Source organism: Triturus cristatus, chromosome 7, assembly GCF_964204655.1.
Source record: "Triturus cristatus chromosome 7, aTriCri1.1, whole genome shotgun sequence".
In the NCBI taxonomy this organism is placed as follows: Eukaryota; Metazoa; Chordata; class Amphibia; order Caudata; family Salamandridae; genus Triturus; species Triturus cristatus.
In genome coordinates this window covers 412,049,555-412,072,959 of record NC_140590.1, presented here as the reverse complement: position 1 = coordinate 412,072,959, position 23,405 = coordinate 412,049,555, and the positions used below count along the sequence as shown (strand labels likewise).

General features: G+C 44.5%; 1 protein-coding gene and 1 long non-coding RNA gene across 3 annotated transcripts in view; one reads left to right on the top strand and one right to left on the bottom strand.

The window, feature by feature from the left end:
* The window catches only part of LOC146809822 (histo-blood group ABO system transferase 1-like), a 557,769-nt gene that overhangs the window by 122,689 nt on the left and 411,675 nt on the right, over positions 1-23,405 (top strand). The gene's annotated exons all lie outside the window — the stretch shown is intronic.
* LOC146809823 (uncharacterized) overlaps positions 777-23,405 on the bottom strand; it is a 77,135-nt gene continuing 54,506 nt past the window's right edge. Inside the window, exon 3 of the long non-coding RNA XR_014966490.1 lies at positions 777-3,464. This is a non-coding gene — a long non-coding RNA (uncharacterized LOC146809823). The remainder of the gene's footprint in view (positions 3,465-23,405) is intronic.

Genomic DNA, 23,405 nt, shown 5'->3' with positions numbered 1-23,405 from the left:
TTGTCAGTCCGGTCCTACAATCAGTAAGCCCAGGGAGAGCAAAGAACACAGGTGCAAGAAGCTTGTGAAAGCACCGCCTGTTTCACAATGTAGGTGATGTTTCTCACTGGCTGTCCTAATGTTTAAAGCAACCTTTGGGGAAAGTTTTATTACGCAAAAAAGTCAGTGCAGTGCTGTCAATCTCATGACTTCTATTACTTTGTTTTTGTGCAAAAGGAATGTGATTGATCACTTTTCGCTTTTGTCTTCTATCATTAAAAAGAGGGTTTAAGAATTCTGGAATGCGGTAAAGTGATTTTAACGGTCAGAGCCTTTCACTCTGTCGCTGAGATGTTTGGAGTCTTCATCGGACAGGCTCTCTTTCCCCTTTGTGTCTTTTCAGCACAATGTTATTGCTCCAGCGGAAAGGGCAAATTTACATATTCTCCCTATGTCACAGACTCGTCACCATACTAACTCATCCATACACTCATTCATTGGTGGGGCCCATAACACCAATCACGCACTTGTTTTACACTAATCTGTACACAGGAGAAAAAGCGCTGGACATGTGGGTACCTTTTTACCTATCAGGATTAACATTTCTTTACATTATACACATTATTTACATCTGCACCTATAGAATCCTGACCTTAACATCAAGGCACTCCACCAGTTGGTCGACGGACCAATTAGTTGGACTGGTTGATGGTGATTTAGAACCAGTTAAAACACAACTAAAGCCTACGAAACATTTGATTAACTTTCAATACTCAATTAAAGGAATCACAAACTAATTTCTTATTAATCCAAATTTGTTTATCTAATATTAATTAGCTCTGCATCAGCATTTAGATGCTACAGATTATAACATAATTTAGTTCATTTCAAGAAGAAAATCAAATCTTTAGAACATAAGCATTGATTTCGAATTGCATTATATTTACCAAATATCAAACATTGGTGAACCTCCGATCACACAGATGTAATGTTCAAAGTCTCTGCTACAATCTCCCGAAACTGTTCAACCCACAGGAATGATCAAATTACCAGATGGAATAACTTTTCAAAAAATCAAAGAAACCCAAGGTAAACCATGGAAATCTTCATCAGCTCAACGTAGACCCAACGCCACGGAAGATCAGCCCAGTGAACCACTCGCCTAGGGCGGACGAGAGTCTTTATACCCTTTTCCCCGCTTACTTCAGATCAATATGCAACAATTTTAGGGTTAGAAACTGTTTGGATTGATCAGTCCAATTCAATTTGCAATTTCTTAAATGTTTCACATGTCCCACAGTTTTCCATGAGACGTGGCATAGCAAAGCATAAAATGTGTCCTGTATCCTTCGGTTCACAGGCGAAAGTTCCGAAGTAATAACAAGCCATTGTCCCCTTGGTAGTTCACACCGTTCATCACTTGGCAACCCTCAATGCTTCTATCCTTGACAAGGGACATGCCGGTACAGGGGCTGAGGTCACTTGGAAATATCCAGAGCCATCCGATTCTGCGCAGTAGTCATCGCGCTCACATGACGGCGGCACCACAAGAGCTCTATCTTAAGTACTGCGGCCTAGCAAGCCCGAATGCCAACTTAAGCAAAAACAGACATAACAGTAATTACAATATAGAAATGAGGATTCTAATGTTTAATCCCAAACTAATCCCAATGTATATTAGTATTTTCCTAGCTTATAGCAACATTTAAAGCAATAATACTCACCATTCTGAATCGCTGTAAGCACAAACCATCACAAAAGCAACATGAATCATGCAATTCTCTATCTCACCACAATCTAAAGTTAGTTTGCGTACCACAGTTAATTAATTTAGTTGTTCTGCCATGCAATTAGCATTTTAGTCCCACGTGTATCTTGTGTTTATCAAGGTGTAAGGGTTGGTTAGTTGTCTCACTTCAAACTAATTAGTACACGTTAATGCCTAGAATGAGTACGTAATTAATTTCATGCAAATAGAGGAGGTATACAAATTTTTGTTTTACCTGCTCCATCATTATCACTTGACAAACAGGTTTAGAGTAACTGATTTAGCCTCATGGTACAATTTTCCATGAATCCCCTTTTCTCTTCAAGTAAAACTGCTGCAGTTTCTGCAATATTACTGCATTTATTTGAGATGACTGATTTAAGAATTCAAGTCTGGAAACATTATTTTGCCTGATAAATGCACCAGTGAGGGAGCAGATTCATCTTGTGGAGTCCTTTTGTTCAGCACTTGATTTCTAGACAGAGATTGCGATGGCCGGTCTTGTTGTGATGTTCAATGGGATTCCCAAGATACTGAAGACACACATCGAAGCCTACCTCAATCTCGTGTTATGCTAGTACCTCAATTGTAGCAGATAGCAGCTAATTTTCAAGGTATCAGGCCCTTGCTAAGCTGCATCAGAAAAGCCTCGGGAGGTTCCTCCCAGCCACACACCTTGGGAAGGCTGTTTCAAGCAAAAGTATGCGTGGTCACTATATTCTCAGCATAACAAGTGTTTATTTTCTGCTGGTTTGCAGGGTGGGCCACTTTCCGTTATCTCAACTTTGCACGTGGAGACATTAGAAGATGTTTGTTTGATGGGGTGACCCACGAGTCACCAAGTGGGACTTTACCCATGCTAAAGAGTGTTTTCTTAGATGGCGTTGCTGTGGCAGAGAGGAAACAGAGCTGTGCAAGCCCAGTGCGCATAGGTAAATCGCACTAAAAACTGTATCAACCACTGAACCATATCTTTTTGGGCCAAAAAGCATTTAGAATTGCTTTCTATTGACTAGATTTTGGTTTGATCTTTTTCACTATCTCCTAGCACAACCACATGATGTTCACAGAGGGCAGTGCCTCATGCCCTGTGGCTGCGACAGTTAGTCTCCTCAGGACATGATGCACTTTTTAATGTTTTGTAGTTTTTATAAGGTTCTCAGAAAGTCTTTTATTATCCTTATTCTTAAAAAGGCTTGTTTTAGGAGGGTGAGACGTGCTTTTATTTTTTTACAACTTCTCTCTAATGACACTGTCTTGTACACACTCAGCTTTTTAACGGCCGCTAATAGGCTTAGATCAAGCTGCGACTAACCTTGGCATTGGAATCTATACATCTTACTTTGTAATTAGTTCACACGGGATGTACTGTATCACGATTTTGTATTTATGTGAAGTTTTTATCAATGCTTATGACTTTTATGGTTTTATTTGAAAAAACGAATAAAGATTGATAATGATGAGTCGCCAAGTGTATATTTGGGGTTTCATCCCACAACGCCACCCTCAAGATCAGATCCTTAGCCTTTTAAAACACATAGCATTGACGTGGTATAGAGTTTATAGAATATGACTTCCTTGTCATACGGTCATTGAGTTCTGATCTCTTTACCACGCCATAGAGTTAGCCTTCACTGCTCTCAATTGCGATCCTTGGAGATATAAGTAAACACGATGTAATGCTCCATTATCCAGTTGGAATGCCATATCTTCATCCCTGAAAAATCAATGGAAACAGCTTTATCCGAGATAGTTGCTGCCCAGGAACCTCCCACTTTCCTAGGACCCCTAAAACGTTCTTACAATTTACTTCTGCCTTTTTCCCATCATCAACAATCATTAGAGGTGCTAAAAAACAAGCTCAATTCAGGTAGTAGCTGCTAAAAGAAGAAACCTTGGCAGGGCCACTCATAAGATTGACAGGTCCCTGAGATGGGCAGACACTAGTGTATGGTGCAGTGAGTATGTTTTACCAGTGAAACAAGGAGACTTGGGGCCATATGTAGGTAAATTACATTTACCGATTCTTAAATACCGAATTTTACTGATTCGGTATTTATGAATCGGTAAATGTAATGTAGGTAAAAACATACCGAATCGGTAAGTGTCGGTATTTTAGAATCGGTATTTACCGATTCGGTAATGGTAACCTGTTTCCCATTGATTCCTATGGGCCAGGAGGCCCATAGGAATCAATGGGAAGCCAGTTACCATTACCGAATCGGTAAATACCGATTCGGTAATGGGGGGAGGCATCATCATGGGTGGCAGGGTGTTACATTGACACCCTGTTGCACCCCTGATTCGTCCATGTGTGCACATGTGGCGCACATACATGCCCTAGGGACATGTATGTCTGCCACATTGAACACTTCACAGTGCACAAAAATGCATTTTCACACCTATTCGTCATTTACCACCAACTTTTAGTTGGTGGTAAATAACGAATCCCCACACCCACCACACACTTTCCCTACATCTCATTTCTGTATTCGGTATTTACCGAATCGGTAAAATTACCGATTCGGTAATTGTACCGATTCGGTAACTTACCGAATACAGAAATGATCCCCCTACATAGCACAAGCCTAAATACCGGTCGGTAACGGTATATTTACCGAAAATCGGCCGTTACCGACATGAGGCCCTTGATATCTAATCCACCCTCTATCACTTTACCAAAAATGTTGGTGACAAACCCAGAATTACAAATCTGAGTTGGGCTTCCAACACAGTGGTATTTCCTGGCATATCAATGTCATCGAATTGTGTGCTATCTAGTCACTTTTTTACCCTTTTTCTCTTTTCTCATTTTCAGGTACGATTGGAAGTAGGAACATTTAGGTTAAAAGCTCTTAGTCAGTGTGTGATAAATAAAATAATGGCACCCAACACATCTAGAGAGACTGTGCCCAGCACCGGTCTGTTCACCAAAATGTACTTTAGTTGGAAAGTCTCAGTTCTCCTACTTTAGCAAACTGTTCTCTCTGGAGTAAATAATGTTCACCATATGCATCTTTCCCTTTGCCTGTCATCATTTGGGAACATTTGAAACAGCTAAATGCAGCAAATTCTCACCAACGGCTAATTTCCAGAATATATCGGAGCAAATATGTAATTCACACATGATTATGACTGACTCCCTAGTTTCACCATTTCCCAGTGTGGATGGATTTAAAAGAATCCAGGACGGCTGACTGGCAACTAAAATAATCTGACCAGTATGGGGCTGATCTCCTGATGGCAAAAGACAATTCACATTTCTCATTATCAGCACCTCTTTTAAAACAAAAGTGTATCTAAATTTGCATTTAGCACTCCACCCTCTTTGCTGCTGCTCCCGCTTGTAGCCAAGGCCGGACTGGCCAGCCGGGCAAGCGGGCAATTCCCCGGGAGGCTGAAGCCCCAGGAGGCCGGTATTGATACTTGAAGGCCGGGTTCAGCCTCTTGGAATGGTGGTGCTCATTATCGATCCCGGCCGCAACTTGAAAGAGTTGCTTTTATCCTAACGCACATTAGGACGTCTGCCCGTGCAAGCTGAATTTTTAGTTTTTGCCAGGACTGTTTTAAGTTTCCAGTCCGGCCCTGCTTGTAGCCACCCTCTAAACAACCTCTGGGCATCGACATGCACTAATTAAATGGGAGAGCCGAGTCACGCAAAGAGTGCGGCTCCTCTCTGTGTGCCCCTGCCAAGCATTGAGAATATTTGACTTGTAAACCATGCAGCAAACATTGTGTATAGAAATGATGAATAATATTCAAAATGTATTTAGCTTGCTGAAGCTTTGTTACTTTAGTACTTCGGATATATTAAACGGGATAGATTTTAATCATGAAGTTAAAGACATTTCTATTCCCCTAACTCTGATGAGAGTGCCCGTAGTGAAGAGGCAACTCAGTTATGTGTACCCTGTGTGCCTTTCATTCTTACTATACATGGAGCAATGCAGTGATGTTATAGTGTATTACATTAAACTCAAGGGGTTTCTGTGCAGCGTACAACATGAAATCACGTCTTTGAAGCTCCTCAAATGTGTAATAATGATGAACAAGCATTTGCAATGCAATAGGTCTCGCATTTGCGAGAGTTTGAGCTTTTGGCATTGTAAATGACAATGCCTTTTATTGATATGTTTTGAAAACCTGCAAGTAGTGCGTTAACACGTACTTTGTACTTATAGGCATTTCTTACTACAAGCGAGGCCGGCAGTAACTGCGCCTCTTTGTACTTGTGGTCCATGCTTACCAGAAGCAAGACGAGCCGTAAAAGCGACGCAGTTGCTGCCAGCCTTGCTTCTCGTAAGGAATGCCTATAAGTACAAAGGGCGTGTTTATGCACCACATTACAGGTTTTCAAAACAGATAAATAAAAGGCATTGTCATTTACAATGCCAATAGCTCAAACTCTCGCAAATAAGAGACCAATTGCATTGCAAATGCTGGTTTTGTGTTTCGAATTGTGAAATGTGGATTCTGGTATTGCAGTCGCACTAGTCTGTAACCCTGTAACAACGGTTTTTATGTATCCCTGTAAGTAGCTGGGGGGCACAGCCAGGAAACAAAGCTTGAACTCTTTTTCAGATTGTTTCATATTAAATGTTTGGAAAGGTTAGATGGGTTGGGAAGAGGTCACCTTGCCTTAGATCTGTGCATTAGTAAGAATGCTTTTGGTGTGCGCCGGATCGCTCCTAACTGGCAAGGGTTATTATTTAAAAAAACAGGGAGCAATTTAGGTCGCATTTACAAATGTTTACTTTGCATTAAATGAAACACATAAGATTTGCTGGGGAAAAGTCACTTTGCAGCCATGCTGTAACTGTATTACAATGTTTTTATGTATGTCTGTAAGTAGCCAGGGGAGGCGACCAGGGGAGGAAGTGTGAAGTATTATGCAGATTGCAATTTATTAAGGCTTCAGAGCGGTTAGATGGGCTGGGTAGAGGTCACCTTGCTTTGGACCTATGCATTAGTAAAGATGCTTGTGATGTGCGCCTCTAACGATCTACAGGCGAAGGGGAGGAAAGGAAGCTTGCAGTATAATAGGATATTTAGCGATTTAGACTTTAAAGTACAACTGTTTAATCCTATAAAAAGAACGAAAAATACAACATTGGCTTATTTAAGCAAGCTGTACCAGAAATGCTGCTTAAAATGCACTTATAGCTGTTTAAAAAAAAACAAATTTAAACAAAGTCTGTGTTGGTATGAGCTTTTTAATTGCACATCTCCTGAAAGCAAACACTTACAGTGCAATAAAGATAAAAATAGCTTAAAAGTAAATATTTTATTCTTTATTTCAGTGACATATGTGGATAAGAGATTAGATACAGCACAGGAATCACACTGTAACCCTGTAAACAAGCATTGGCATAGCCAATAGGTCTCGCCTGTGGGACCTTATGTTTATTCATGCAACAGTTGATGTTGTTGCACCAAGGAAATTGTACTGCTTAACCAGCCGCGGTGCGTCCATTAGGGTGCTGGGGCTTTGCCCCCCCAGCCGCCCGTACCCGCAGCTCCCTCGGCATCTCTGAATTTAAGTAAACTCTCAGTTTACTTAAGTTCAGAGACGCCGAGGGAGAACTGACAATGCCTGTCAGTCAGCATGACGTCGGACCGCCCACCCCTTTCAGAGTCTGAAGGGGGTGGGCGGTTCGGCAACATGTTGACTGACAGGCATTGTCAGGGGCAGGCAGCAGCACGACAAGTGCGCATGAGTGGTGAAGGTGGGTGAATTTTTCTGCCGTATCCACTCATGCGCACTGGTGTCTGCTGTGGCTGGCGCATGCCCATTAGGAGAGAGAGGGTTGAGCAAAGGCTCAAACCTCGGTCTCCTAATGGGCAGGCGGGCTAACAGTAACCGTGCCCTCAGTCAACCCTGGCACTGCCATCAGCGCCAGGATTGGCTGAGAGGGCTTGCCACTCATTTGCCAGCACTGCAGCAGTGATGCGGCTGTTGAAGGCGCCAACGGACGGACCCGAGGCGGCGCGGACCAGGTAAGATGATTTTTTATTTTATTTAAACCCCCCCGCAACACCTCCCCCTCCCCGCAAGCCGCGACTGATCTTAATTTGACATTAAAGTGCGCTGCAACCGAGTGATACGTTGAGAAAAAAAGAAAATATTGGTAACTTGATGATAAAAAACGCCTTACCTGACCATTACCTTAACTATTGGAACACAAAGAGACGCTGATTTCTTTCTTTCTAATACTCTATTTTAATGAATCGTACTTTCATTTTTGAGTGTTCGTTTTTGTTCTGCATTTATGCATCCTGATTTCCTGCGTTCCCCTGCTAGATTTTCTTTTACAGGTCATCCCAGGCGTGGCCTGCAGTATATTACACTGGGAAGCACACTTTCCACAGCTTCACAAGGGGGGTACCAAAGTCTCAAACATGGGCTGTTAGTGGCGAACGGGAGACAGAGGGGAGCGGCAAAATGGCAAAATGTAATTTCCCCTTGAGTTCTAAGAATGTTCTTTGCAGCATAACCGAGGCCAATACCCTGAGTTCTCCATGTAGCTTCTAAAGGCTCTTTTCTGAGAGAACCTGCACTAAACTGCTTGGTTTGCCCAAGGTGGCACAGAATCTGTTAAATTCAGACTCTTTGGCTTTTGGAACATGGCTGAGTAGGTCTGTCTTTACTCGCACTGACCAATCTCCTCCCAAGCCAGGATCAATGCTTCCATACACCCACACTTTAGATTTGAGGAGTATCACTGACATAACCCTTTCACTTTTTTCCTGCAAGAAAATAATATTTGCACGTGGAAGAAGTTCTTGCGCATCTTTTGCCATTGGGGTGAGCTGATACACAATGGTTTCGATCCAAGTTGTTGGTGTAGCAAATAAGAAACTGACTAGTCCATTGACCGAGCCAATTCCTGTGAGAATAGGAACTTTCAAAGATCGACACCAGTTTGTGGTGTGCGACTCGAGTCCAGTTCGCCTGTTAGGTAGAGACCTGTTGTGCAAGTTGAATTGCACCATCTATTGCACACAGAAGGGAGTGGAAGTACAGACAAAGGATGATGATGCGATCTTTAAGGTTGTGAATCAGCGTGTGTATAGAAATTTATCCAGCTCTGACAGTAGAGGAGCTTCCACTCGATTTGAGGGATTCTGTGTCAATTGATGTGTGGGACCTCAGTGGAGAAGAGATCGGATTGGACAAAGGTGTAGATCCAGTAAAGATCCAGATCAAGCCAAATGTAGAATTTCCTAGGACGCCCCAGTATAATTTGTCACCTGAAACGATTACAGGGATTAAGCCTGTAATTGAGTCTATGATCAAGCAGGGAATTCTGAAGGAGATAATGGGTAGCCCATGCAATTCACCTATCATGGGACTACAGAAACCAAGTGGGAAATTCAGGATTGTACAAGACTTGCGAAAAATCAATGAGATAGTCGTTCCATGTTGTCCGGTGGTACCGAATCCATCTGTAATCCTGTTTCAGATTCCATGCGAAGCTGATTCGTTCACAGTGATCGACTTGTGTCAAGCATTCTTCTCGATCCCACTACATGAGGAAAGCCAATTTATTTTTGCTTTCCGGCTGGAGAACCGCGTGTTGTTAACGTGGGGTCGTATCCCACAGGGGTACACAGAGAGTCCATCGATCTTCAATCAGATCTTGAAGAAGAATCTTGAAGGTCTTGTGTTGCCGCAGAACTCCGTTCTGGTGCAATACATTGATGATTTGCTCGTTGCGTCAGAAACCGAAGACGCTTGCAGGATCGATACCATTGCTTTACTGAATCATTTGGCAGAGAATGGACACAAGGTGTTTCCGAGCAAATTGCAGTACTGTCTGAGCGAAGTGCAGTATTTGGGTCACAGAATTGAGAAAGCCAAGAGAAAGGTGTCACCTGATCGTATTGAGGCTATTATGAATATGCCTGTGCCTACCACTCAGAGAGAAGTCAGAATGTGGATGGTTGTCTATTGTCGCCAATGGATTCCCAATTTATCCTTTGAAGCGAAGCCCTTACAACGGCTGACGTCCAAGGATGTAAGTGATCCGGTACCATGGGACGAAGACTGCTTGAGATCATTTTTGAGGCTGAGAGAAGCCTTGTGTTGCGCTCCAGCTTTGGGGATGCCTGATTACAACAAGGCATTTGCATCGTTCTGTTGCGAGTGAGAAGGTTGCGCATTGGCAGTTCTGACTCAGAATCATGGAGGTGTCCGTAGACCACTTGCCTATTTTTCAGCCACCTTAGATCCAGTGGCTTCTGCGTTGCCCGGATGTCTTAAATCCGTTGCTGCAACTGGTGTCAGTATTGAAAGATGTGAGAGTATTGTAATGGGACATCCCCTTACAGTTTATGTGCCACACTCTGTTGAACTGTGATGACAAGGACTAAAACACAGCACCTCACGAACAACAGGTTGACACAATATGAGCAAGTCATACTTGCTGCAGAGAATGTGAATTTGAAGAGGTGTTCTGTTTTAAATCCTGCAACATTGATGCCTATTCCAAATGTAGATGACGAAGATTGTGAGGATCACAACTGTCTCGATGTGACTGAACTGTGCACCAAACTGAGACCAGACATTGTTGATGAACCGCTCCTTGACCCTGATGAAATTTTCTTTGTGGATGGTTCATGTCTGAGAGACAGTGCTGGTCGATTGAGAGCAGCATTCGCTGTATGTACCATCACAGGGGTGGTTGAAGCCGCTTGTCTAGAAGGAGTACACTCCGCACAGGTAGCTGAAATCATCGCCTTAACCCGTGCCTGCTTGGCGGCTGATCAGATTCGGATAACGATTTATACCGATTGTCAGTACGGATTTGGTGTCGTTCACGACTTCGGACAGTTATGGAAACAGAGGGGGTTCATGACATCGTCTGGTTCGCCCATTATAAATGGGGAATATGTGAGACAGTTGTTGGAAGCATTGCAATGTCCGAAAGAGATAGCTGTCGTCAAGTGTTCAGCTCATTCCAAAGGAAGCGACTTTGTGTCAATGGGGAATTGCTATGCTGATCAAGTCGCCCGATTCTGTGCAGAACAAGGATGTATATTTACTGGAGGGTATACTGGAGAAAGCCAAGAAAGAACTGATCTCAGCATGATGTTAGCCATGGCTGATACATGGGAGAAACTAAAGCGACTGCAGGATGAGGTGACTGATCAGGAACGAGATAGCTGGATACGAGCAGGATGTGAGCAGGGAGATGTGGATGTGTGGGTTTCGAGTGATGGACGAACTGTGCTACCAGAATGTCTGTTGAACCTAATGGCAAGACTGATTCATGGTGCAGTACATCTTGGCAGAGATGCGATGGTGGGTGTGTTCAGACAGAAATGGTACAATCCGAAGTTTCGTGCAGTAGCTGAAGCTGTGTGTCAGAGATGTGTTACCTGACAGCAGATGAATGCGGGAAAGAGAACTGCTTTTCCCAATGAAGTCTAACTTTGGTGACTATGTTTTGATAATTGTATTTCCTCCCCTCTACACTATTTAGCAGATAAAAAGATCCTGGCGACCAGAGAGGATTCTTGGAGCTAACCAAGTAGGCAAGAATCTGGCCCTGTCACATCCTAAACAGCGCCCAACTGTTTTAAAAAATAAACCACAACATCGCCGGAGCTCTGTAATAGAAAAGTCCTACACACAGTGACGGCATTGATACTTCGGGCGGGTAGAAAGAGGCCTGGCTATGATTAGTGCGGGCCACATGCATGACGTATGTGAACTCATTAACTGAAGAGGGTGACCAGTGCATGCAGCCTGGACAAGCTGCCCGCAGAATCTTTTTAATACCCCCAACAGGGAGCTATTTGTAAACTTCACTGGGAGTCTTTTTGTTTCACATTAGCATCCCACAAACAGATTAATTTAAAGAAACGGGTAAAGGCTCCTATTCTAATAAATCTTTTTAGCAAATAAAAACATTTAATAATCTGTAGATATTTGCATTTGATTTTAAAGATTATATGCACTTAAGTTATCAAACAAAATTTAAAATACTAGATGACCTAAAATTATATTTTAAACAAAAAGTGTACGTTTATTTTGCAGACAGCCGGGACACAGTATGCAGACATTGTCAGAAAAAAAAAGTCAGCATGTTGTACCCAATGCTTTAGCGCGTTCTAGGACGGGGTAATGGGGACGCATCGTCTCTTTTAGCAATGAACTTATGACTATTTGTTCCAATGGCCTCAAACATGCACTGTTACAAAATGTCCCCTCAAAGTTACCTGTTTTAACCCCTCAAGGCAAAGTGGCATTAGTGATGGCAAGAGGACATGGTTTTTCAACTCCCCTATCCGACAGGCTCGCACAGATGATGGTATCACTTGTTTTCACATTGTCGAGGAACGATCATGTCTTCAAGTTTGTCATGTATTTAAATGACGTCAGAGCACGACTCGACCTGTTGAGCACAGTCTGTGTTCAGTGAACTTTCATTGCACCCCTACCGGTCTCCTGTTGTGTGTGAACGGCCCCTCCCTTTGTAGGATATGTTGATGTCTGTTCGCTAGTTCAGTTATAAATCATTTTGTTCTACCAGTTGTGAATATTCCGTATTTTAATGCTCTGTCTGACGTGGTTTTAAGCGTGCAGATATTTCGACACCCACACACACCACAAACATCTGTAGCAGCAATCAAAACGCAGGTAAACATTTTGGTCTCAAGCGTCAGGGATTTTATGGGGCAAAATAACAGTTTTTTTTCATTTTTCCAAAACAAAAAACAAGAGGTAAGACTGTTTAATTTATAAGTACATATCAGGGAATTTGTATGTCAGGGTCGCTGTTAATGACATTAATAATTTAACAACATAATAAAATTAAGAAAACGGTATATGGCCGAGTAAGTTTTACTCAGCACAACAGCAACTAGCTGTAGAGAAGTAGGGAAAGTTACCAGAAAATGCTGTATAAACTTCCCATGAGCACGCCTGGCTCATTTGTGTTATGCCACACGCCCACTTAATGTAGAACATTTAACTTTGGATGAATTTTTCAATCACCAGTGGATCAGCAGCGTGGATTCGTCAGGCTGGTGCCATCCGTACACGGACTGTGGCCATGACCTGCTCACGGTGCAGTTTAACCAGGGAAACTCATTGCCTGACGACCCATTCTCCTTGATTGCATAAGGCCTGTGGCAGGCATTGGCATAGCATATACAAGCGCTACTGCCTACTTGTTAACAGTAGTCCACTTATAAGGTCCCAAAGGCAAGACCTATTGGCTATGCCAATGCTTGTTTTTAGAAGTGGTGGTAAAATAATACACAGCAGGCAGTGAACATGAAAACCCTCATCAAACATGGAATCTCAGGATAAATATACAAGCATTGGTAATGCATCGGTTTCTGCTATATGATGAATAAAAAGCAGTTTTTATTAATCATCGTCGGGGAGGAAGGAAAGAAAGAGGTCGCTGACAAGTAACCCGAGAGTGAAGAGGATAGTGAAGAGGATGTGGCGCAGCGGCCAAAGCGGCTGATTTAAGAGCTGGGGATCTCGGTTCGAGTCTCGCAGCACAACATCCTGTGACTCTGGGAAAATCACTTAATCTCTCCATAAATTGCTATATAAATCTGCTGCAAGAGTTAAAAGCAAAAAGAAGCACAACTTTATAAAAAATAGTTCCACCAAAGCAGATGTTAACAGTATTTCGGCTCCACAAAACTGATTAGAGAAGCTGACCAGTAACAAGCATTGGTAAATGCAATAAAATGTGCTACAGCCATTATAAATAGAGGAAAGCACAGGGACCAATCAAAAGCCAGGAAAGAGAGAAGGCTAGATGTTAGTGCCTTTTTAAGTTTATATTAAAAACAATAGATTTCACAAGCAAGCCTTGTGCGGACAAAACCTAAAAAGGAGAGTACTAGAGATGAAACAGGAGCTTGAGTGTGCCGAGAAGAAAACTAGAAAAGGTGGGGGTAAAAGGAGAGTAATTGAAGAAGCAGGCTAAAAGAAGATGAAATCTGGAAGATTGAAGCCACAGAAGGTTTGACATAGATATGAGGTAGGTGAGATGGTGGTGGGGATATAGCAGTAAGAACATTAGAGAGGGGGAACTAGATATAGCGATAATTCACTGTCAAAGATAGGGGTGAATATTGTGTCGGATGGAGCTAAGATAACTTAAAACTTGCTGGTCTGAGGAAAATGAGGATGGAGATGATAATGACAGAAGTAGAGGAGGGAGGGAAACTGAGAAAAATGTAGGTGAATGTGAGATAGGCAGAGAGAAATGTGAGCGATTAGAGTGATAAAGTTGGAGGAAGAGGCAAATTTTGGACCCACATGAACGTGAAGGGCATGGAGAGAAACCCAGGAGAAAGGTTAGAAAGAGCCTGTCCGATACACAGGTAAAAAAATAAAGAGAGGCAGATGTGATGGGAAATGTGCAAGCAATGGTAATGAGAGGTGGTAATGAGAGGGAACAGGTGAGGGAACTGTGAGTTGGATATAACAGAGGTTCGGTTGAGAGATAAGCTGGGAAAGAGAAGAAGGCATCACGGGATGATGTAGAAATACTGTTAAAGGGATGAGTACGACATGAAATGGTGTAAGTCCGAAGAAGATGGAGTACGAAGGTGATAAGATAGCAACTATAGAGGTGAGAGGGATCCTGAGGCAGAGGTGTAGCAGATAGAGATGATGAATGAAAGAGAAATGTGAAGATATGATAAAGATATACACGTGGCATCATTTCTGGGAAAACATCAGAGGCCATATGATGTAATTTCCTGTGATGTCAAGCGGCTGGGGTAAAAGGGCATGTGATGTGAATCGAGTTGCATGCCAAGATGCACGAACAAAGAAAAGTGGAGCAGAGCAGGGGAGAAGAGAGGCGACGTGTCAGAAGTGGTAATAGGAGCCAAGTGGAAAGACAGGTGCAAGGGTCTCCGCCTCTGAAAAATTCTCTATCAAAATCTGGATGTTACAGGCATTATTTGTTACCATTTGGAATTGTGCTCTTAACACAGAATGTAACAGCAACATCAGAACCCCCAACAGGAAACCTGAAACACAGCTTTGTCCTCTCTAGGAGACAGGCCTCAATAGGCTATTGTTCTCCCTTAAAACATAATATTCCATCAAGCTAAGTTGGTGTGAGGTATTATGCAAACATCCTTATTGGCAGTTACCCAGTCTTTTATCCCGTTCCCCAGACTTAGATGCAGCAAGGTTGTGGGTACTGGACCTGGCAAACGTAACAGGGGTTTGTAATATGCATGCCTCCCCCCACGCCCCACTCCACTCCCCCACCCCCCACATAGACTAAATGTGCATGTGTGGATTTTGGCGGTCTCTGAATGGGCGTATCTGTGAGATTTAAACATTTCCTGGCAGGGAGACTCCTCAATCTTGTTTAGCAGCTTCGTGTATTGTGAGTTGTTTTTCAAATGCACTATAAATGGCAAATTGAAAATAAATGTGGATATTCTTAAGTCTTGAAAACATTGTATAATGTGGAAAGCAGCACATCACATCACAGTATGTGGACAATATATTCTTTTTAAATAAAAGAGGAATTGGTCTCCATAGACACAAACAGTATTAGACCCTTTCTGAAAAACAAATATGTAGTGCTTAATTTGAGCCGGTGGTTGCAGGTGGGGTCTACTAGTACTTAATTGTTGGGGACCAGTACTTACACCGACATTGACCGAGAGCGAGAAATACACAAATCGAGGAAAAGAAGAGGAAGAGAAAGAGAGGAAAAGAGAAAGCAAAGATGAAAACAAAAACCTGCCAGAATTAAATAACAGGGACAGGGAGTGCCTGATGGAAGAAGGAATCAAAAGGTGGAATCAAGACTATGCATCCTAGGTATTTCGGAATCTTCAAGAAAAACCTTGGACACTGGCACCTATTATTTTATAAATTAAGCACTGATTATATGGATGTAAATTTAGTAAAGTCAAAGGTTGTAAAGGTTTTAAGGACATTTTTAACAAGCATCTACAATGCAATAGGTCTTGCATTTACGTGAGTTTGATCTATTGGCATTGTAAATGACAGTGTCTATTATGTTTGTTTTGGTTTTAATAGGTTCGTAAATGCAAGACCTATTGCATTCTAAGTGCTTGAAGGCATTGCTGAATTGCCCCCTTCGGTTCTCATGGCCCCTGAAGAGCTCCCCGTTTGCTACAAGTTAAATAAACAAGCCAGTGTTCACAACTGCACATGAGAGGCCCTTCTGCAGTAAGAGAAACTCATTAAAGAAAATAGTGCTTACAGACTAAAGAAGACGTACTGTGTAAAAACCGAAGTAAAAGGGCCAGTCCTCATGGGAGGTTACAAATGAATACAAGGCGGTACTAAGGAGGGACTAACAGGCCTAATTAGGAATCAGAAGCCAGTATTTACAAAGGGCAATGACACAAGCCACTTACAAATATGGGTGGAGAGTGGGCAGGGCTTCAAGTACATACTCCATTACAGCATGGCTTGCAGTAAAAAAGTGAGCTCGAGGTATCTAACAGAGTCTTAAGAGTGCTGCTGCGTAAATATTTCATAATTTTGTTTAATGAAAGAGAAGGATTCCACAGCTAGCTTCATAACCGAAATCTAAAGCCAACCCCCTCCGCTTTGCCTTGAGCTGTCTAACAAAGGAAATGAATTAAATAAACTACAATCCCTTGGAACAGAGGTTTATCAGGGGAAACCTCCAACGTTTTTCGGTGCTGTACTACTTTTTAGAACCCTCTGAACTTCATGGTCATCCTCACAGGACCAAATCAGTATAAACAAACAATCACGGGAATTGGCAGCCTCATTTATAACAAGCATTGACACAGCCAATATGTTTTGCCTTGTTTGTTTGATCAGGAGCTACTTCTCCGCAATGGTGGAGGAGCTTCGCCCCACTGGCTCAGAGCCAGCACCTGGAAACTAAAATGATATACTTTCATCATTTAATTTTTCAGTTGCTTACTGAGGCAGCGTGCAATAGGGAGGGGCAGGGCCATGGAAGGGGGAGGAGTAGTGCTATGTGTACTTAAAGTGGGCATGTGTGTTTGGCCAGCCGTCTCAGGTCGGCCAAACACACATGCACACATAGGTTTCACTAACCCAGTTGTCTGGAACAGCCAGGCAGGAGAAACAGCAGAGACTCCCTGTCCAGAGCGGAGCATTTTTTCAGCCCGCTCAGGCCAATCCCTGCACTGCTCTCATACCATGAGAGCAGCGCGGGGATGGCACAGAGAGTCTATGACATAGTCCCAGTGTCTGCTGGGACCAGGAAGACCGAGGCTTGACGTGGGAGGTGGCCGGCCGCTGTAGGTAAGTTTTCCTTTTTTTATTATTATTAAACTCCCACCGTGATCCCCCTCCCCGCTTCCCCCGCTACCCCCGCACCCTCACCTCACCACGTTTTGTTTGTGGCGGCCGCCACTGGTACTTGTTTGGATTCTACTGAGTGATTGCCATTGGTTAGACCTATTGATTTTTTGCCGTTACCAATGCCATTTGCTGATACTGTGCAGCATTGGCAAAAATAGAGCGAAAAATAAGAAAAGCATGAAATGTCTTTCTGTAGAAATACACATGCGTGATGACTCATGTTAGAAATGGGATTTCTGGTTGGCTAAGGCTTGTGCCAAAGCCAGGAAGAACCCACCACTCTAGTCAAGGCAAGGGAGTTAAACACTGACGATAACCACTGCTCAACCCCTTGGTAGCTTGGCACGAGCAGTCAGGCTTATCCCAGAGGCAATGTGTAAAGCGTTTGAGCAACACACACACACACACACACACACACAGCAGCAACACTCTAGGCACAACACAAAAGAAATTCCACACAAGGTTATATCAAAAATAACCTTTGTATTGTCATAAACACATTAGAAACATAATCACACATTTACACTGCGCCAACTGGCACTAGGCAATATTCACAGGGGATTATATACAGGACCAAGCCAATCGGGCCATGGTCAGAACCATCAGAACTGGTAAGTCAATAAACACCACAACCAGTAACTACTGGTACAATAATGACCTAAGCACTATCACAGTCACCTTAAGACCAGTCCTGTGCACACATACAATTCATTGAATCAAAAATTGACATAAGTAAGTACAATGCAACAAAGAAAACATCCATATATAAATTGGTAATTCCGTTTAATAAGCATATCCAGCCGACACGTGTTTCATCGTGGGACGTGTAAACCACGACTCTATGTCAGTGTACACTGACATACAGAATAGATGCCGCCAGGACGCTTTTGATACTTCGTTCCATATATAATGGTTTGCTCAGACTTGGTATAACGAACACGTTACCTGACTCATACGAGCTGGAATTACTCTTTAAGGATACTTTTTATGTATAACTGAATTTTACGTGACTGGCGGTATGAAGTCATCTTTGATCCTTGTTGCTTTATTTTGAAGAGACGATACTTATCTGCACAGATCGACTGACCCTTTGTTCACCCTACCGGGTTGGAATTATCACCGGTGGAGGGTATCTACTTTAAGTTTGGCATTAGCTTCAGCCCTGAAGAGTCGTGGTTTACACGTCCCACGATGAAACACGTGTCGGCTGGATATGCTTATTAAACGGAATTACCAATTTATATATGGATGTTTTCTTTGTTGCATTGTACTTACTTATGTCAATTTTTGATTCAATGAATTGTATGTGTGCACAGGACTGGTCTTTTGCTTAGTTTTAGGTCAATTTTATTTGGCCTTTACAATTTGAGGGGTTTAGGGGTCTCCCCTCCCTGTTTTGCACCATACAGATATTGTAGCTTACTGTACCTACGTTTATCTGCAGAGCGCCACTACTTCCTAATTTTTGAATACCCTGTTTCTAAAAATTTTTATCACAGTCACCTTAGACACCATCCTAAGATATCATAGCATGACATTAGGCATATCCACATTAGGCCCAAACCTCACTAGTATAAACACATTACGCAATAGGCCTTACCAGCATAAACACGATATGCAATAAATCACGGTGCATAAATCACTGATGTCATGGGTATCACGTAAATGACAGGGGGCAAAAAATCACCAACATAGTCACATTACGCAATAGGCATCATAAGCCTAAACAGGGCACCACAGTAACTCAGCACTTTAGGCATAACCCACTTTATGCATCACATCACAGTAGGACATAGGTGTCACGTGTTATAAATACCTCAGGATCCCTTTCACTACTGTTCATCCATTGGGAACCTCAGTCCTTCAATAGGTGTGTTACCACCCAGTGTTATCGTCCCCAAATCAGGACACTATCAGGTAGGGGCCCTGTCCTGGGCTCGCCCCGCAGTCCCCCTTTCCAAGTGTGGGGTTTGCCAAATCCAGGCCCCTTCACAAGGCTTCCGATAGCGCCTTGGCTGCAGTTACAGCAGAGACAATGCCCGTAATATGAGGGAGGGGGCGGGGGTAAAACTCTCTGGGAGCTCTGGGAACTGCTCTGGGAGCTCCCCCCTCCTGGGAGACTCCAAAGTGCCGCAGCAACACCCTCGCTCTGTCCCACTCACCACACACAGGGGGCGCAACGGTTCAGGTCGCAGCCGTCTGCTGCTCAGCGTAGTAGGGTTCCGGTCACCATGCGCTCTCCTCCGTCTGCCGGGCCGGGTGATCTCCACGGAGTGAGATCTCCGTCGACTGGCTTCCCCTCACAGGGTAAGATTCCCCTCCAGCACTTTGCGGGACCCGGAGCGAAGTCTCCCTTCCCTTGCCTTCTTTTTCTTCGGTGCACGTCCCAGCACGGGGTGGGCTCCCGCTTGGTTCTTCTGGGTTGGCGCTGCTTTTCCGATCCCGCTTCTCTACGACCCCGCCCGCAACTCTCCTTTACTCTTTCTGGCAAGGCTTCCTCTCCGCCCAAAACCAGGCTATCCTTGCCTGTCTTCCGGGCCCTTTGCTCAGATCACGGAGTGGAGTCTCCGTCGGTTCTGGACACTTTACCCCACAGTGGCCACTACCAACAGGGAGAAGGAGAGCACTTCTTCCATTCAGCTCTCCTCTCTCATTTCTCTAGTACTCAGCACAACTTTCCCGCGATGAAGGGGGGGGTCACAGCGCTCGTCCTGCGCTCAGCCTGTCTCTACCTCAGAGACACGACACAAGGTCCTGGCAGCACTCTTCTTGCGCCAGGCGCGCTTTTGAGGGAAATGGCAATCAGCTTGAAGGAAGCCTGGGAGAAGATCCAGTGCTTACAAAGTGCTCACACCTACTGACACAAGTAGTGAACAGGTAGCAATCCCTTCCAAGGAGTGCACAGGCAGGCCAGCGCACTGGGGTCTCAAGCAGACAGCAGACCCCTCAGCTGCCAGGCAGGGCAGCAGGTCAATCCCCAGTGGCGATTTCCTCTGGTAGACCAGCAGCCTGCCGGCCACCAGCCCAAAAGTAAGCCCCCAGCTGCACAACACATGGGGTCACAGCCCCTCTATTTATATTCAGTTTTACTTTGTCTGCCCTGGCACAGGGCTTGGGGGAACCAGTCCCAACTGGTTCTGGTGGGGGTAAAAGCACTCTGTGTACAGTGCTCACACTCTCCTTTGTGAGATGGGGGCTCTGCCATCAGACACACCACAGGGGGGCGGAGCCAGCATTCACATAGGCAGGCACAGACCTATTCAGGGTCAGGGGACTTCTCCTCCCACCACTCCAAATGCAGATGTCCCATTCAGCCTAGTGCTTACTCACCCTGCCCATCCTGGAGCCACACACACCTCACCAGCCGTCACTCAAAAGCCAAACATTCAATTCACATCAGGCAGGCAGACCCAGAGCACACAGAAATGCCAACTTCTAAAAGTGGCATTTATAAAATAGTTATAATAAATCTGCGCACACCATTGGGTAGCATTTATTATCACTATTCCAAACATACCAAACTGGACCACGCTGCGCCTCTCATATCAGGGATTACCACTGAAACACTTATCAGGGAATCCCCAATGCATTCCTATGGTAGGGCAGCCCCACAGTAGTGAGATACCAAAATGGCTGTTTGTCACTACCAGGACATGTCACTCACTTAAGGTACATGTCCTATCTTTTACTTACAATGCACCCTGCCCATAGGGCTAGCTAGGGCCTACCTTGGGGGTGACTGACATGTTGTAAAAGGGGGATCACGGACATGGCACACACTTTAGGTGCCACGTCACAGTGGCAGTAACACTGCACGCACAGGCCCTGCAATGGCAGAGGCCTGGGATGTGTTTGAAAGGCTACTTTGGTGGGTGGTGCAATCAGCACTACAAGCCCACCAGTAGCATTTAATTTACCAGCCCTGGGTATATGAGATACCACTTTACAAGGGACTGACAGGTAAATTAAATAGGCCAAACAGGTGTAGACCAATCTTACCATGTTTTTCACAGAGAGCACACACTTTACACTGGACAGCAGTGCTAAAGTGCCCAGGGTCCTAAAACTACCAACACCATGTCAGAAAAAAGGCCAGGAGAAAGGCAAAAAGTTTAGGGATGACCCTGCAAAAAGGGTTAAGTCCAACACAATCCCCTTCCCGCCAAAACACAGGTTAGATCAATCACCACCTTGATGGGCTTCCCTGCCTTGGGTGATAGAACACGGACGCGGGCCCGCAACAGAAGGGACACCCTCCAGTTCTACGCCATTCTGAACCCATGTGGTTCCCTCTGTAAAAGCTCCCAGGACCTACTAAGCTACCCCACTGGTACTCCCTAGTTGTCCTCGGCCAGCCCAGGCCCTAGGCCATCCAAATGTATCCGGTCCTTGCCATCTCACAGAGTGGGGGGCGGTATCCCCAGGCACATAGTACCCATTCTCCACTCTACCCCTCATCAGGGCAGTTCTAAACTGCCACTGATCCTCCAGCCTAGGGTCCGCCCCCTTAGGCTGACCAGAAGTCACAGGCGAGGCTCTCATCCCCCTACCTCTCCTTCTAGGGTTCCGTACTCTCCTCCTTTGAGAGGCACCCTCAGTACACAACTCTCCCACCAGTTCTAGACCTCTCTCCAACAACTGGACTCCCAACTTAGGGTCTAAACCCTCAAGTTGCAACGGGGTCAGAGGCGAGGACTCCCTCCCTCTGCACCCCCTTCCAGAGTTCTGCACCCTCCCAACTGGCGCGGTATCCCTGGAAGCCAAACCGGCCAGGACACTGCTTACAGATGTCCCTCTCTCCAGGTGAGGCAGATCCTGAACCTGTCCTCCCAACCTTCGGGCTGACCCTTCGGCTGAAGACTTGCCTGGCATGCCAGGACTTCTGGGGACTCACACAGTATCCCCCTTGTTAGAAATTGGGGTCTCTAGTTGGCCATGGCTGGCGCCAATGTCCAAATAGGGACCCTTCTTCCTAAGTCAGGGCCAGTGGGCTACCCCCTTTGATAACCCTTGCTCAACCATGTGGTAACATAGCGCGAGCAGTTAGGCCTATCTCAGAGGCAGTGTGTGAACGGAGTCACAGGCCAACAAAACAGTCAGTGTCTGTCTTTCCCATTCTGAGAGTGCTTCGGCAGATTCTCCCGTTACTATCTAGTGATACTAGACCTCTTGTAGTAAGGAGCATAATTCTGAGCAGACTGGATTACTGCAACTCCCTGTATCTGGGAGCACCACAATTCATCTTACAGGGGTTGCAGAGAGAGCAGTCTATAGCAGCAAAACTGGTGTTAAACAGGCAGCGTAGGTCCTCTACGGCATTGGCCTTGAGGGATCTTCACTGGCTACCTATTAAGGAAAGAGTCTGCTTTAAGTCTCTCTGTATTGTGTTTAGAGCAGTACGTGGCCTGGGTCCAGTACCCCTGCAGGAGAAATTTACCTGGTATAAGCCCAAGAGGCAACTTTGTTCCTCCAGTGCAAATCCGTTAATGACCACCAGATTTAAGAAGTCTAGGATGGGAGGCAGAGCATTTGGGGTTGCTGCCTCACAACTATGGAACCAGCTGCCCCAGAGCATTAGACAAGCCAACTCCCTGCTATTTTTTTAGAAAAAGTCTGAAAACCTGGCCATTCCCAAGGAATGAGCACAATGCTTCCCTCTGATAATCAGGTCAATGTTTGCGGTTGTCATCTTTTAAGTCACAGCGCCAGGATACCAGCAGGGTGACAGTTTGCGCTGTATAAGTTTTCTATAGAATACAATACAATAGTATGCGAGGAACAGAAATTGAGTTATCTGCAACATATTGTATGTCCATATTTGCATTCCACATCTTCAAAATTACTGGATTGTAATCATTAATGTACTTTGATTCTTCTGTTCTTTTTATATTATAAGTATTTTTGGGTGATTTTCGAGTGATAGTATGCCTCACTGCTGACATAAAACTGTTCACTCTTCCGTGCAATGACTTATGGTGCAGTGACTTAGTAGTACCTTTGGCACTCAGCGTGTATGTACCCTGCGATGATTCGTTGTCTGGGAGTCGGAGCAATGTCTTTTGTCTATTGAATTCTGCCTCAGTAAGGCGACGTGTCGAGGTCTTGTGTTGCACTGAGTTAGTAGTACCTTTGGTGCTCAGCGTGTACGTACCCTGCGATGATGCGTTGTCCGGGAGGGCCGCATTCGGACCAATGTCTTTTGTCTATTGAATTCTGCCTCAGTAAGGCGACGTGTCGATGTCTTGTGGTGCCCTGAGTTAGTAGTACCTTTGGCGCTCAGCGTGTACGTACCCTGCGATGATGCGTTGTCTGGGGGGG